General features: G+C 33.4%; 1 long non-coding RNA gene across 1 annotated transcript; it reads left to right on the forward strand.

Annotated features, from left to right (window-relative positions):
- The first annotated feature begins 6,636 nt into the window (after window positions 1-6,636).
- Window positions 6,637-16,142, forward strand: LOC126876990 (uncharacterized). Its single transcript, XR_007694651.1, has 3 exons — window positions 6,637-6,859; window positions 15,379-15,517; window positions 15,594-16,142. It is a non-coding gene; the product is annotated as an uncharacterized LOC126876990 (long non-coding RNA).
- The last annotated feature ends 891 nt before the right edge of the window (window positions 16,143-17,033 follow it).

Consider the following 17,033-nt stretch of genomic DNA (forward strand, 5'->3'; position numbering starts at 1 on the left):
TTGATTGAACTACATATTTTTTTAATTCTTTTTTAATTCTTTTAGTTCTTCATATATTGATAATAAAACGATATTCCGCTACTTTGAGCACAATATAGTAATGTTTAAATAAATAATAAAATTTACGCATTTCGTCTTCATGCGTCGATAAGAAAATGCAAAAAAAGTTAAAGAAAGATGATGCGCAGACGCGAAGTTTAGTCAGCAATAATATTTAAAACCTCTAAAATATATTGTACACATTTATTTGCAAATAAGCTCAATGAAATTGAACTGTAACTGTGTTTCCAATAATGTCTTCGATGTATTGCTCGCCATTATGTCGGATTAACAGCTCTAAGTGATCGACCTTAATCACTAAATGTCGGCCGTGATTCAGTGGTATAGCTTTACATATGACGGACATCGCAGGCGCTTGTAAGACGTCCATTGTGAAACGTTTCCAATAGCACCGTTTATGCACCGTTTATGTGATGGTGAAATCTGAATATATATATCGCTGAAATATATATCGCTTATCACTTGAGTCTGACACGATCGTTTTTAAATAGAATCACAATTTTTTATTCTTTACAAAATCAGTCTTTAAAGATTATGTGCAAATAAAATAGATAAATAGATAAATGGTTGTAGAAACTTATAAAACAGATATTACAAGTATATCTAAATAAATGATATATTTATAAATTGTAATATTTGATCTAAAGTTTAAATAAATAAAAGAGATACTCGTGACTTACAATAAACGTATTTTTTTTTTCAATTTTTAAACAAAGCAAAAGTGGATAACAATTTTTCAAAATGTAAAAATCAACACAATGGTTGGTTTCTTTAATTAATCAATAACGTTTAAAGTTAATTAATGTCCAGAGTGGTTTGTACATTTTGTATTTCGCCGTATTTCAACGTTCGATGTGTAAATAGAACTTGATGCCTGAAATATCGAAAAAATAATTAAATCCGATCGTTCCGTCGAATTTGCAAATTGTATACTCGTGTAAAATCGAGTGCGCTTGTGTATGCTGATACGAAAAGTGGTAGTATATTTTTCTTTTTTCGATTATCGTTATCACTTTTTGTGTGGAAAAATTAATTCCGTGAAATGGAAGTGCAATCAATACGGCTTATCACGAAATAATAGCACAACGACGGTACATATTGGTATTGACGTCAGCTTCACAAAATTTCCCGAGTATCGCGGTCGACTATTTGGGTTAAGAATTCATTTTCAAGGTTCTACAAGCACGAGTATCTTATGGATATGAAATTTTCAGTGTACATTTTAATAACCATATTCCATATTGCATGCTGCGGTCCAAGAAAAATCCGCAGTTAATATTCTGCTAATCCCTGCTGCTTTTAAAGACCATAAGTAGTCGTCCGTAAGGTTTAAAAGATTTCGAGTAGATTTGTATTACGTATTTTATCTTCTAATTTTTAAAGAGAGGATCGTGTTTAATTAATTGAAAATGACGAAACTGTAATGGGACATTATTATCAAATATTAAACGTGGTTCCATTGGGTACTTTTATGGTCTTTGCGAGATATATATGCATTATACGTTGCTATTGGCAACGCGTAGCGATGAACGATGGAGAGCAATACCTTCGTTATCTCGTCTCGGTTGTGTACATATCAGTAATGCACAGTACTCGTACTAAATATCTTACAAATTCCATACAGATTTTCAGATTAGTTTCGAATAATACCAACACGACCATGATAGTCACAGTACAGTATTAAATGGTGCCACTATGCATAATACACTCCTAAAATGTTTCTACAAATATATTTGTCCGAATATTTTTGTCAGCTACTATATCCTAACCACGATTTATTAAACAATATATAGATTTAAAAAAGAATATATAACGACATTACTTGTTTAGGCTAGATTGGTTTAACTTGTATAGTTTTAGTAACTGTGTAAGATCAAACAAGAACTTATCGTTAGTTTGGCGAGATTTGATTACACGAAGCAACATAATTGCTTTGAAACTCAGGACAGAAAACAATGTCAACCGGTAGACGCGTTTGTCTGGTGAACGTGTAACGCGTGAATAATAGATAGCGACAATCACGCGAACGCTAGTTACAGCTGACTTGGCTTACATTGTAGCATTCAAACTAGAGTATACGAGCCGTAAGCACTATTGAAAGTTCAAAGGCCGACTAGTGAGCTTCATCCTATCTCATTTTTTAATCAGGCGATGGATCGACGAATCGTATTGATTTCGAGGATTATTATAGTTCTGTGGAAATTTTAAAGCGCGGTTTGTCTAATCTTGTCTCGTTAGCTACAGACTCTTTGGCGAGCAGCTTGAAACTTGATCCAGTTTCGAGAAAATGAAAAATTCGTTTCTTCTCTTTGCTTCCCTGTTCCTTCTTTCCTCCTTTTTCCCTTTTTACATCGCGTTAAGACCCGTTAAATAATATTGACTGCCGTGGACGCTGGCTGAGAAGTGCACTTTATAACTAGCTTTAAAATCACTGACGTCGATGAGGACAAAGGTAAGTTAGAGGGTCATTTATCTGAGCTGGTGTTATTCGACCTGAACTCTGCAGCTTTTCACAGTTTCTTTCGTTTTTCTTTTAAGAGCAGAGATGTTAACTGGTCTCTTGTTACGTGTAAGAAAGTACGTGTATGTACTAAAGCTTATTTATCACCAATTGGTTGCTCAAAGTCGAGATATACATACCTATATTATATTAATACGTTACAGAAGATTACGCGTTAGTTAGCTTATGAGAATTTATAGTGTGTCACAGATCACAAAAGCAGAATGACTACTTTTTCATAAACGATATATGTATATGAATTGAAAGTTTAACTATTACGTCACATACTTCTCTCGATAAACGTCGTCGAGTGCATATTGTTAAAGAATATTAGCCATTTGAATTCAATAGTTTCGAAGATACTAATGCTTCTGTGAAGTTTTTGCAGGCTGTTAATTTTTTATTCAGATACTACAAATTTTAAATAACTTCGATTAGAAATAAAAATCACATTACATTAACGCGTAGAATGTAACGTAACGTAGATAATGTAAATATAAATTATATTACAAGGAAACAATACGGTAATTGTAGGTAATGTGAAACATTCTGGTTAAAATTGCATCCTTTGAAGGCTAGGACACACAGTACTTACGAAGTAGATTAAGTAGCAAATGGGGTACTTAAGAAAATTCATGTTGTCATTGTTTAATAAACATCTTCAGCTAATAGCTTTCTGCAAAAGCTGGTTTAAGTTATGCTAGCTTATTCCTTATTAATTGCAATTATATTGTTCGTATCTCCTAGAGGATTAACAATCCATTTTTATAATGGATAATAAAAGTAAATTCCTATTAGGTTGTCCCAAGTTTCTTTCGCTTTATAAAGAAATGACAGTTATGTTATTCTATATTATTTTATATTAAATTGGAAAAGTGCTAAAATATTTGATAAAAATGTTAAGAAATTCTGATATTGATTTAAGCGTATCGATTTATCTGCTCTTCATATTTGATCAAACAGAAATTGTTAATTATGATTTCCACTTAAAAGCGGATTGCATATTATGAGGATAAATTATCAAATTCATCTCTAATATACACATTAGAGAATCATTCATAGCCGTAATCCTGTTTACCGCTAACATTCCTGGTACTCAATCATTCATTAGGAGACTGCTCTAGCCGCACAGAATACACCTGTAAATAATTAATCGCCATTAATATTCCATCGACTTTTGAAAATCCCTCATGTGATCTATTTCATGCGATGAGAATATGTATAAATTGAGATTGCGATCGACCATCCTCAGTCGGATAAATCGAGTGATTCAAATTATAACACAAAAAAAAGTTAAAACTAGTTACATTATCTTTTTCAATTTTTATGTATTATTTGGCGGAAGAAACTTTGGTAATTAGTAAGTAAAGTTCACCTCCTTAATGTTAATGATTTTAATATGTTATTAAGCTCAAAGTTCTAAGGAATTTTCTATATATATATACATATACATAACTGTGTGCGTATATATATAATATACGTATAACAGCCAAAGTTCAGCTCTCAAGTGTACGCAAAACTTTTATGTTCATTTTACGCTATACCAGTATGTTTCATGAATTTGTTTGCTAACAGTATCGAAACAAATAACAAGCAGAGGACGAGCTATTCATGAATTGTTTTGCCAGCGTGTACGCTCCCAATATTTTCTATTTGAGAAAACATACTTGTTGCTATTGCAACTACAAATATTTTTACAGTCGACGCTTTTGCCGTGAATCATTGGCTAACATGTAAAATCGAGAAAAAACATGGTTTATTGTGATGGAAATGTGGAAAACCGCAAAACCGATATAGAAGGGAAAATAAAGGAAAGGAAGGTAGGGATAAGTAGAAGCTTGGGGCCAAGTTTAATTCACTGAAACCGAGCTGCTTGTATTATCACAAAACAAAATTGCCAGTACGTCATTTCCGTACTCTCGTCCTCGCGAAAATGGTTTTGCTCGTGAAGAAAAAAACGAAGAGACAGGGAAGAGAGGAAAAAGCAAACGGAGAGCGCTTTTAAAAAGCTGGCGAACCGTGTGTTACCACAACGAGACACGCGGTGCTATTTGTCGCTTTAAATTGTGTCGCAACTCGTTTTTGAGATCTTTGCCAGGGATGCGTTAAAACACGCTGCAAATATATTTCTGGCTTTTCTGGGGTTTAACTGAAATATGACAAATAACGTTGTAAAACATATGTACTTATGACTTACAGAGTAATTGAGTGTACAAAATATAATAGCCAGCGATTTAGGGCTTTAAAAGATCAAAAGAAAAGAAAAGAAAAGAAAAGAAAAGAAAAGAAAAGAAAAGAAAAGAAAAGAAAAGAAAAGAAAAGAAAAGAAAAGAAAAGAAAAGAAAAGAAAAGAAAAGAAAAGAAAAGAAAAGAAAAGAAAAGAAAAGAAAAGAAAAGAAAAGAAAAGAAAAGAAAAGAAAAGAAAAGAAAAGAAAAGAAAAGAAAAGAAAAGAAAAGAAAAGAAAAGAAAAGAAAAGAAAAGAAAAGAAAAGAAAAGAAAAGAAAAGAAAAGAAAAGAAAAGAAAAGAAAAGAAAAGAAAAGAAAAGAAAAGAAAAGAAAAGAAAAGAAAAGAAAAGAAAAGAAAAGAAAAGAAAAGAAAAGAAAAGAAAAGAAAAGAAAAGAAAAGAAAAGAAAAGAAAAGAAAAGAAAAGAAAAGAAAAGAAAAGAAGAAAGATAATATGTTGCGGCAGTTTAAGTCGATCTAAGAAAATAGATAACGGGAGGGGGGGGGGGAGGGCAAAGCTAGTTAATCTGGAAAGAATCCAAGCGTCAATTTCAAGCATTTACAGAGAATCAAGCGGGCTGGTTAAGGTCGTGAGTTGAGCAATTATCCCGCGTTAGGTTCAATCAGGTTAGTCCCACGCGAAATTGATCCAACCATGCGAAAACGAGTGTATTCTGATTTCTGTTGCAGATATTTCTGGATTGTTGATTTGTTTCCGCTTGTCATCGAAATTTTTTACCAACAATGAACGTGTACGTGAAAGCAATCATAATTGCGGTAATCATAATAGTGTCGGTTCTTCTTTATATTTTCCAGTTTGTAAAGATTGGTAAGTTGATACTGATTAATTATGCGATCGAAATCCTATATAATGGCTACAAAAAATATTTGCATCATTATTCTCGTTTCCTAATGAATCGCTGTTTTAATCAAGTTTTATATTGCATCAAATTTCTGTAGTTACACGAAAGTACTAAATTATAGAAAACTTGATATACACGGATTTAATTAATTGATAAATTAGCCAATATATAGGCATTATTATTTATTATATTATATATTATAGGCATTATATATTAGTAATGTATATATACACTTTTGAATTTTAGCCTTCTTAGCCTTCTATTCTTATATCCTTTAAACGTCATTTCAAGCTACAAGCTACTTTAACTCAAATAGCTCGATTTCAAGTTCTAACGTATACTGTAAAGCACACTTGCGAAGTGAAACAGTAAACACGATATGAAAACTCTCTCCCCAGTAAGAAATCGAATATCCAATTTCAATCGTGCTTCATCGATGAAGCATCAATGCTACGTAAAAGCATCGTGGCAGCCGCAATGCGGATCCGTTGAACAAAAATTTCCTGGCGCGATCGTTTTCGTAACGCTATTAGCCGTTTCAGTATCAGGGATGTTTTAAAAATCCGTATCGGATTGTACCATGAAGCGCAATAGCGCTTCGTTTATTTATTTACGAGAAGTGCCGATCAACTCGATTGCACTGCTCTTTTTTTTTTGTCGAAACATACCGTTCAACGCGTTCACGCTTCACTTCATCAGCTATATCAGAAACGTTACACTAAAGAGTCAAAAGGTTGCCAAATATTCGTGCTTTACCTTTTGTTTGTGTGACGTTCTGTAATTGGTTTTCCAATTCAAGAGGTAATTTATACATTAGTTTTTTCTTTATTTGGTTTACGATTATTTGAAAGAAAAGTAATTACGAGAGGAAACTCTGATAGACTAGCGGCAAGCTACGTTCGGAACCGAGCGCGTTGTGAATTGACAATCGTAACCAAACATCGCGACACAGTTCACCACACTACGTGTACAGCATGATCACGCTGAGTGGCGTTGAAACGGTTAACGTAACTGCGCGTACGACCGTCGAATGGCAAAGATATTCAAGCTGAGAATCGTTTTCAGATGTTACAAACAGCTGTGTTGACTTTCAAGGAGAAACCATTCGACATGATCTTACGTTTGAGCCGGGACCTTCGGTTTGCAGTTTCTGCACCTGCTATAATTCGAGGCTGAAGTGGTGCCAGTCGATCGTATGCAACCCGCCCGTAGTGAGTATATGCTCATTACTTAAACACTTAACACAACCAGAGAGAAACTAAAGCACACCGTTAACGCTTGCACGCTGGTCGTTAAAGCACATGCTACGCGAATAGGGTACACAACGATTCATCTAACTTGCCTTGAATTACTTTTACAAAGAGAAACATGGACAGGAATAATTTTTTGTTACGAGTCGTTTAATTTATTCGTTCGTTAGAACGATTGGTCTGACAAATTCAAAGTCTTGTTCCGTATAAATATTTTTAAACAAGTACGTCATAAGCTTTGTATATTTTTTTTATCGCAACGAAACTGTTCAGAGAAATGTTGAAATTATTAATTACAAAAGAAGACATTTACGTTGTAAAAATGTTAGCGAAAACATTTGTGAAAAAGTTACTTTGTTATAAATTCTACAAAAAGAAATATTGAAAATCACGCGCCATTTATTCAGTTGCACGTATGAAAAGTATTTTGCATTCGCGCAAAAGAATCCCTTAAGGATACATATTTTATAATAATTGGAGTGTCAAAGTTATTACGCGGATTGGCGTATACGTGCCTTTTAATGAAACTAGGTTATTCATTTGTTATTCGTTCCTAACTTTCAACTTTATGATTTTTGCGGAATAAAATTTTATATTCCGGTTCAGTTTATAAATGATTCATTTTGAATTTAATAAAATTAGAGTTACAGCAGTGCAATTTAATAAAGAACAAATAATCATTTGTACTTTATTAAAATGTTCTTTTAGCGTCTCGTTTTAATATTTCTCTAATAATATTTTGTTAACCGTTATATTTAAATGAAGGTTTTCAAAGCAGAGACGTACTTTAACGTAGGAAATGGACGTACATTTATAATGAGAATTCAGAAGCAAAAATATTTCATACAAAAATAAATATTCCCCATGTAAATAGGTGTAAATAGCTACGTTATGACTTTTATATGTATCTAACGTTTTTCCATGCAAGCTAACGTATATTTGCTTCTTCGCTTCTTCGCTTCTGAGTAGTAAAACCTGGCATTCATGCGGTTGATAGGTAGTTACGCGCTGACAACGAAAAACATAAAATGAATAAAAAGCATGAGCCATCCTATAAAAAAAATAAAGCTGCTTTTATCTTTCATTATATATTCGTCAGAATATTGTTAATAAATATTTAAGTTCAGATTTCAGCTTAAATAAATGCATAGGATTGGACATTTATTTATATATGTATCTGTGAACGCTTTTTGACATAAAATTTTTATAACGACTAAAATGACATATTCCGATATTAAATTAATTTGATGAGAATAAAAACTGAATTTTTTAAACGAGATTTTGTATGAAGTTACATTTATTGGGAAAAATTCATTCTTTTATAATATGATAAAACGAGACTCATAGTCTGTATAAATCATTTCATGGAATATTATGTGTATGTACATGTGTTCTACGCTTTTATTATAAAAATGCTAAATGAACATAACGATCAAACGCATCGACAAATGCATTGAACATATCGATTGTTATTTTGAAAAATTGATTATCTTTTATTTGTTTCGAACTACAAATTGATTGAGACATTCGTGTTTGCTAAATTGCGAATTTAACGCAATGAAGTCGTCTGAATCCCTTGCGAGCATGTAAATATAGCGTCGAATTAACAGGTCAATTACTTGAGGTTGGAACTGAAAGAAAGAGAAAGATGGAGGAGGTCTTGCCTTTGAATGCTGGACACTTCTAAAGCCCACAGTTCGCTGAAATTGCCAGAGAATTCAATTAAATGGCAAATTAAACCATTGAACTGAATCTGTTTCCAATCGTGAGCTTGGAGGTTCTACCCTTTGAATTTTTAAACCAGTCACCCTTCTTTTGTACGTATGGTAACGAATATAATTCATAAACTAATGAAGTGTGTAATTCAATTGAAAGCTCTTTTCACTGAATCCAGTTTAGACTAAGAAAAATGATATAATAACGAAATTATCAATTTACAATTTATAGAGCGTATACTTTATTCGAAAGTGAAGTTTATTACTGCAAATATTAGTTGGCTATTTATAGCCTGTTTGAAAAGGTGATTTAATTTCGATTGATTTTCGATAAGTTTTTGTTGGTTTACTCAGGTTAATTAATCTCCAATAAAATAGAAATACCAATCCGGTAGTATAATTGCTTTCTTGCTTATTACCTTTTTACTAATTAGCGATGCACGATTCCAGACCAGTAAATATTTTTCCATCGGGAGAAGTCAGGTCGAGAGATGCAAGATTTATACGCTCGTTCTGTCAGTTATCCCAGTGTCTGTTACGCGATAGAAAATGAACGAACTGAATAATAAATGCATTATCGGCATGAAGATTGCTTGATGTAGGCCACCGCTTTTTTTTCTATCCTTCCGATACCATTTTTCTTTTTTTTTCTTCTTTTTTTTCTTTTTTTTTTTCTTTTTTTTTTCTTTTTTTTTTTTTTTTTTTTTTTTTTTGCGAAACACTTTGCTAGTCGTGAGAAGCAGCAATTCGGTAATACGAGCGGTAATACGAGCGGTAATACGAGACAAAGCGATTCAGAACTCGAATTCATTTGTTGGAACGACGCCATGGGCAAAAGTAGATAATGGAAAACTTTCTTCCAAAGACCATTTGATAGCGCCGACGTAATCAAGAGTGTGACGATATTGCCAGAGACGTTTCTGCAAATAGAAGACTAACTTATTTACGAATTGCCGTAACACGATTGCCGCTGGTAGTATGGTTAGTAATCGCTTTATTGAATTTTCGCTTGATGTGACATCGTCGAGAGTTTCTAGCGAAATTCTTCTCCCTGTAAAACTATGTTTCTACAGCAATGGCTGTAATTTTCGAGTTACCGTTTGCGAAGAAATCTTTTTCTTTGTTACGTGTAATAGATTATTTTTAAGTTTTAAGTTTTAAATTACATTGGTAACCTTCTATAATTTATTACTCGAAGGTGGTAATTTTTTCTTAAATAGTTTGTTTTTCCTATAATTTATTATAATATATTTTACTACAGAATCCTCAAAAACATGATGTATGTATATATATCCTGAAATATTATCAGTCTATTGTCAAGTTATAGAACATTATGGAAATTGCCAATTAAAGTCATAAAAAACAAAAAATAAGGAAGTTCGTTAAAATATGTGATTTTCCAATCAAGATATAGAATTTATTCGAGTAATATAGATTACGGTAGAGATGGTGACGGTAACAATGAGTGGACTGATTCTTCGTGCGAAAACAAATTGGAAGCGCAGAGCGATGTATTGTTTCAGCGAATATCGATTTTAAAGCACGGTTTTAAAGTACGTGTGCGTTTGACTAGGTGTGTTAATTAATATTGCTGTCTGATTTTCGATATGTAAATACAATATCTACATATCTTTAAACTTATGATAATTGAACTAACAATTATTTTAAATTTAAATTAAACATGATAATTGAACTAACAATTTTTTTAAATTTAAATTAATATTTATCCTTTTAAATGCAACAATTTTTTTTAATAATAATTTCACGCGTAAGTCAGCTGCGCACATATTTGATCGTTCTTTAAAGCTTGAATCTCTGCGAAGAGAAAAAATCTTTCAACCAACAAGAACTGGTTCTACGTTTTCTATCCATTTCCTTCCAGATAAATCTCTCTCTATCTAAAATCCTTATTTCCGTATTTCCTTGAAAAGGTTAAAGTCGTTTTGTATAAAATCCAACGTAGAGAAGAAGGAAGATCCGCAAAAGATTCTTTCAGCTTTCCCTATGTTTGAGCTCGAATCAAAGCAATCCTATTCCCAATAGGGTGACTATGCGTTTAACTTCTCATAGAATCTCTCTGATTCCGTGTGATACCTTCGGTGTTTTTGAAGTATGTAATTGATGTCGTAACGTCGACGCTTTGCAGTGCGAATTCAATTTTGAGTTGCAATTTCCCTGTTTGCGTGGCAAAAGCATAAAATCGATAAACACGTTTTCTTTGCCGATGGCGCACTGTAAATATAAATATTTGAATAAATATCGCGAATTTCATGTTGCTAAAAGATTTATACTATTTATTCGTAAATAACTGTTGGATATGTTTAAGTTGAAACCACTGCATTAGGTCTTTTTTCTTGTTTAAAATTATTTGTATTGGTAAATTGAATGAAAGTTCTAACATGTAATTTGTTCTTCTCTTATAAATAGTTTACGGAGGATAAAGCGTGGGTAACTCACGACTGTCGCGATCATGACACTATACATACCTATGTATAGCACGTATACTAAGCTAACTAAAATAGCAAGTCAGAGAAATGGAAACTTAGGAAAATCTAAAGGAAGATAAAACGTTCGAGCCTTGCCAGGAATATAAGATGCTAAGTAATCTTCCTAAGTAATCTCCTCCAGCTTTTTCTAGTTTGATCAATAATTATTAGTACATGTTAGGAAAATAAATAGAATTTTTGTTCTCAAGCGAGGTATAATTTAAATTTTGTATGTACACAAAAATGTTAAATATCTGTAATAAACATGGTATAATCAATTTTTTTACATAAAATTATATTGTATAGGCTATTGTTATTTAAACATTTTAAATTGGATGAAGGAAAAAAATGACGCAAATAAAACGTAGGACATTTTAATTAAAGAGACTAATATAGAGATTTATCTACTTAACTGTGATTAAATCATCTCCACTTAACGCTCTACCTCTTCTATTAATTATGCTTCGTTAAACTATGATTACAGAGGATGGGTTTTTTGATAAAATGACATTCTGACAAATATATATAGATCGATATATATATAGATATAGATAGACAAATATATAGATTCTTACAACAGTAGTTATGAATGAACAGTAGTTATTGTATCAATTCCGTTCTTCAGAAGCTTCATTTGTGAAAAGACAATTCGCCAGAATATGGATTCACTGTAGTTATAGCTGTAGGATTTCAATCTAGTTGACAGACTTGCTTTACGTAGAGAATATCTGTCTCTTGTTCTACCTTATCGCGATTCTCTCCTCATCTTATACGCTTTGTCGAGCAAAGTAATATTGGCATATATCTCGGCTCTGGTTACAATCATTAGTTTCCGCCTAAACGGTTAGAATCACATAGCTCGCGCTCTACTCTCGTTTATTCAACATTCAGGCCATATGGTCGCATGCGACGAGTTTTATGTTAATTCCGACCGATTACAATACCTTTCTTTCGTTTACAAGGAACGACGAGACTGGCAGTTGCGTGATTTCCAATGCAAAAGCCGCGATATCTGCACGATAACCTAACCTCAACCGATTTTGTTGTACTATTCTTATGTGGACTTCGTTTGTACCACAACTTCGTCGTAACAAAAATAGAATACGTAGAACACGGCATTCCGTTATGCGATATTGTCGATTCCTAACATCCGAAAAATCAGAGATAATTTTTTCCCTACAGTTGTACATTTGTGTGAAAAATTACGAACGTAAAGTTGTTTGGTGCATGCACAGTCCTCCCCTCCCCTGCATTTGCGTGGACATGCTAGAAAGATTCACTTTTCCACGGTGAAACTGTATGAAATGTATTATAATTTCATTTTTACAAAGGTCGAACATCCTACTATGCATAAATTTAATATTAATATAAGCAGGTTTCGTGTTAAGTATTACATCTGACGTATAAGCACACGTGTGTACGAGCCTTGGTTTTAAATGTCTTATAGTAGACACCGAAAAGATTATTCAGTTGGATATCTGACTCAACATCAATATTTTACTAGGAGATAACATGTTAAGAACACGTTGGTGGATGGCATGGGAGATGATGAATGAAGACATACTTCTGTGAGATACATAAAATAGTAGTCAGAACGTATTTTGGCGCTTGGGGACAGCAACAGCTGGTGATACTGTCATACACCTCCATTTATAAACTTTCGAAAATCGATGTGACCTTCAAACTTTAGTGTATTCTGTTTCACAGCACAAAATGTTTCCGAAACGTACGTTTATTGTTACAATGAACTTGACTAATGGCTCTGAAATACTATCCTTGAAAAAACAATGGGGGAATTGGAGCAAAAAAAAGAAGGAAATAAACAAAGACCTTGTTGGTTCGTAAAAATAAAATATGCTACAGGAAAAACTTTTTCCAACGGATTGAGATGCGACGAGCTTTAAAAGCTATGACGCGAATCGAGCGTTTGTCTACAAGAGCGCATTTTCGGTGGATATATAGATATACATGTATATGTGACGAAATATACTAAAGCAATATTGACCCTTTGTCGCTGAAAGTATCAAACTACAAAACTTCCTTTCAAATTTTCAGAATAAGGAAATCAGGATCATGATAAATAATTGGAACATAATTAAAAATAATATATCTTCTCTATAAGATAATGAATACATTGGTTCATTTAATTTTTATGGATATTCAAACGCTTCTGTGAAATAAAACGTCAAGATTATAGAGTATAAAATTCATAGCTATGAAATAACTAAAACTCTGATGTATTATTAAAAATATACGTTAGGTTGTATGTAGTGATACATACAAAGATTACATGTACAAACCCATAATTAACACAATGCTACCGCAACCATTCTGCAATCTACCTTGCCCAAAACACTCTTCCAGTCACCTCCAAACTCTTCAATTCTCTCCACCTAATCACCCACAAACCATTCACAAACATGCAATTCGACGATTGATCTGTACAATTGATCGATTTCTTTTTACTACAGCCATGCAGAAAATTTCGCCTTGGAAAAGAATGTTGTGATTTCGAATGTCTGGATCACCTGAAGAACGTTACCGGAAGTGGTAAAATTTATGTCCTTGATTATGATGAATCCTCCAGCTCCTCGACTCAGCGACAAACGCTACTCTGGGTGATGAGCGTAATGGTGCTATTGCGGCTTGTTTAATTTTTCAACAAGGATCCAGATGGCGCCGTTGACGGAATTCTTTCGCTATAAACGTCAACGATCAACATCAGCCATCAGGCAATTTCATATTTGTGACTTATTTCTTCTGTGTTATTTCTTCTAATTTTATTGTTAGTTCTTCAATTTGTATTCCAAAAGATTGAACTCTTTTTACGTGCGTGTGTGTTTTTCTTTTTTTTGTAACTCGTCGAGTTGCAATTCTAATTTTTGCACTTCCTCCTTCATGTCCTCTATGTGTTTCTCGAACTCTTGTGTCGTCCTGTCTTTGTCGGAACATTCTACTTGAAGATCAGCGAGTTGATGCTCGGGATCGTAATTCAATTTTTGGTCGTTAGCAGTAATAAGCTCACGTAACTTCACTTTTGAACTTGATCTTGTTTGGTCTTGATTGTGTTTTCGTGGTGCTTGTGGTGTTCTAAAAGTAATCGTCACGTTACTTGCATTTTTAGTGCACATTGATACACTGCACTCTGCAGTTCTCCTATTTTCAAACTTGCTTCATTTAAGGTAACTTTATGAATTTCCGATTGATGCTTTAACATTTGATGTAAGCCTTCTATTGCTGTTTCACGTTCTTTCAACTGTTCATTAAATTCGTTGTTTAGCATATCCACTCGAGAAATTCCGAGTTCTTGAGCATCGTTTCTTCTTTTAGAAATTTGGCCTATTTTCTCTCGCCTGCTGCTACATGTTGCTGTCATTTTATCAACTTCTTTCTTCTTTTTTTTTCTTTTTTTTTTTTCTTGAACTTAAAATCTTGATTTAAGGTTTGTGTTTCACTATATGATTTATTATTATTAACTAGTTCAACATTATTTTCAGTAGATTTTTTTTTCGCGTGATTTTTATACTTATTTAAATAGTTTTACACGAACAAATGCATCGTACGTCAGATATACCATTTTTAATAAATTGTCGCCTTTACAACTCGAGTTACCTCTGAACGAGTCGCATGATTGATCAATAAGCCATGAGTAATTATGCAAATTCAGTTTTTTTTTCATCTATCTATCTGAATATTATAACAAAGACTTTACATTGAATATTTTATTAAAATTGTAAGTTTTTCATAAACGCTTCAAAATCCACAGTCTATTGATCAACTCCTCTATCCTTTCTCTTTCTCCTCACTAAAATAGATAAATTCCTAATGTAGTTTGTGGATAATATTTCTTTTTTTTTTTTTTTCTAAAGCAAATCACATTTATCATCTGATATATTTTTTTAAATAATTTCTGTCTGTACATTTTCTTCTTTTCCCTTACTCCTCTTTCTCTTTCTAATGAATTCTTTTTATTCCGTAAAATAGTTTTTGTATATTCAATTTTGTTAAGTGCAATCCTTATTTCTGATAACTTACTTTTATTAGATAATTCTTGTGAATCTTCTACTACATCTTCCATATCATTTTGAGTGCGGCTTCTACCTTCAGTAAATTTAATATCTTGAACCGTATCATTAATTTCAATAGCTCTTTCGGTATCAAGTAAATCGCACTTATTATTTAATATACCTTTTGAATTGACTTCTGTCTCTGTAGTTTCTTCTTCTGTATCTTCTTCGAGTTTTCTTCGTTCTTCTAATCCACCTTTCTCATTTTCTAGGATCTTCCTTGTTGTTACGCCGCCTAAAACATCTGCACGCCAGCCCGCGCCAGCTCGCACCACCGGACAACAACCAGCCTGCGTAACGTCACTTCGACCCTCAATAAACCTAAGGACCCACCATAACTTTCACTTCCCTGTAGTGTTTCGCCATGTGTCTTCAATCCGTTTGTCTTGAAGAATTTCTAAAGCTTAAAAATATTCTCGAAACACAGTCGGTTTTTAGAGAGGTCCTTGGGTTTATTAGACGTACTTAAAACACGGAGAAAACGGGTATGCACCCATTAGGAAAATCCGAATAGCCCTCTAATAAAACAAGCTATGTTTTCCTCACGCACACAGTCATCTATCCACCACGATGGTAGGAGACTTCCTACTCATCCCTTCGAGCAGTAGTGCAGGTCATGACCAATCGACACCGCGGTTCGTTACCCTCACTTTTCCTAACGAAAGTGGGGACAACGAATCCGCGTTCTTTAGGCACAGGGGCATACCCACACCGAACTTTTCTTCTGTATTAGAAAAAGAGCGACAGTCAGTCTAAAAACTAACGCCTAACGCGGCAGTCTACACATAGCGCGAGAGTCGCATACTTTACGAAAATCTTTTGTCGGTTCTCGGTGTTGTCGAACATACATCTTCTCTCCTAAATATATTATAGTGCTAAGTACATTAATACATTAATCTCCATTATAAGAGCCCTGCTCTAGCGTACATATCTATCACATCTTCGTGCGACAAGTTGTTAACTATTTATTTCTCTACGTCAGTGTAATCTGTAAAGTGTTGGAAATATATAATTTATAATTCAGTGAATCACAGTGTTATACAAACTCAATCACCCCTATTATCTCAACGGAAATCAGGGGATCGATCAATTCGTGGTGTCGATTGATATAATCGTACGACCCCCGTTGACGTCTCTCCTCGCGGTTACGTCTCCCCGCAATTGGTCGGAATTTACACTTGTATTTTCATCTTCTTTAACTTCGACTTTATCCGATCTCCTAGGTCTGCCTCTATGTTTCGCTTCATCAGTTGCTATTACACCCGTTACTGCATTATCATTTTCTACAGATTTATACCTATCGCTATCACTAGCTGTGTTCGTTAAAAGAACTTCCCTTCGTTGACGAACTTATCAGTTGTTTCGTTTTCACTATCTGAAATTGATTTTTGTTTAACACCTCTTTTTTCTTCTTTGGCAAATTTATTTTCTACATTTTCCGATGCCTTTTGTTTATTAATTATTTCAGACTTGTCTTCGATTAATTTCGTCTTTAAAGCGCTTCGCAAAATTTTATTTGTGTTTGATTGTCTGGTTTGATTATAAACAATTTCTTCAAATTTTGCAGCAACATTATAACGACTGCTCCGTTTACTACTATCTAACATAGATGGAGATGGATTCTTGTCATCTTTATTCTCTAAAGACTTCTCTTGTGTATTAGCATCTAAATTTCTCGACATAAGATCTGCTGAAGTTTTTTATTCTGTAGTGTCACACGCATTTTTCGCTGTCATCATTTGGTCTTCTTCTATAAGCAAATGTTCATTATTGTAAGCATTATCTCTTGCTTTTTGTATGGATTCTAATGATATATTTTGTTCAACGTTGTCTATTGATTTTGTATCATTTTCAGCAGTTGATTTAC

The sequence above is a fragment of the Bombus huntii genome, unplaced genomic scaffold (genome assembly GCF_024542735.1).
Source record: "Bombus huntii isolate Logan2020A unplaced genomic scaffold, iyBomHunt1.1 ctg00000109.1, whole genome shotgun sequence".
Taxonomy (NCBI): Eukaryota; Metazoa; Arthropoda; class Insecta; order Hymenoptera; family Apidae; genus Bombus; species Bombus huntii.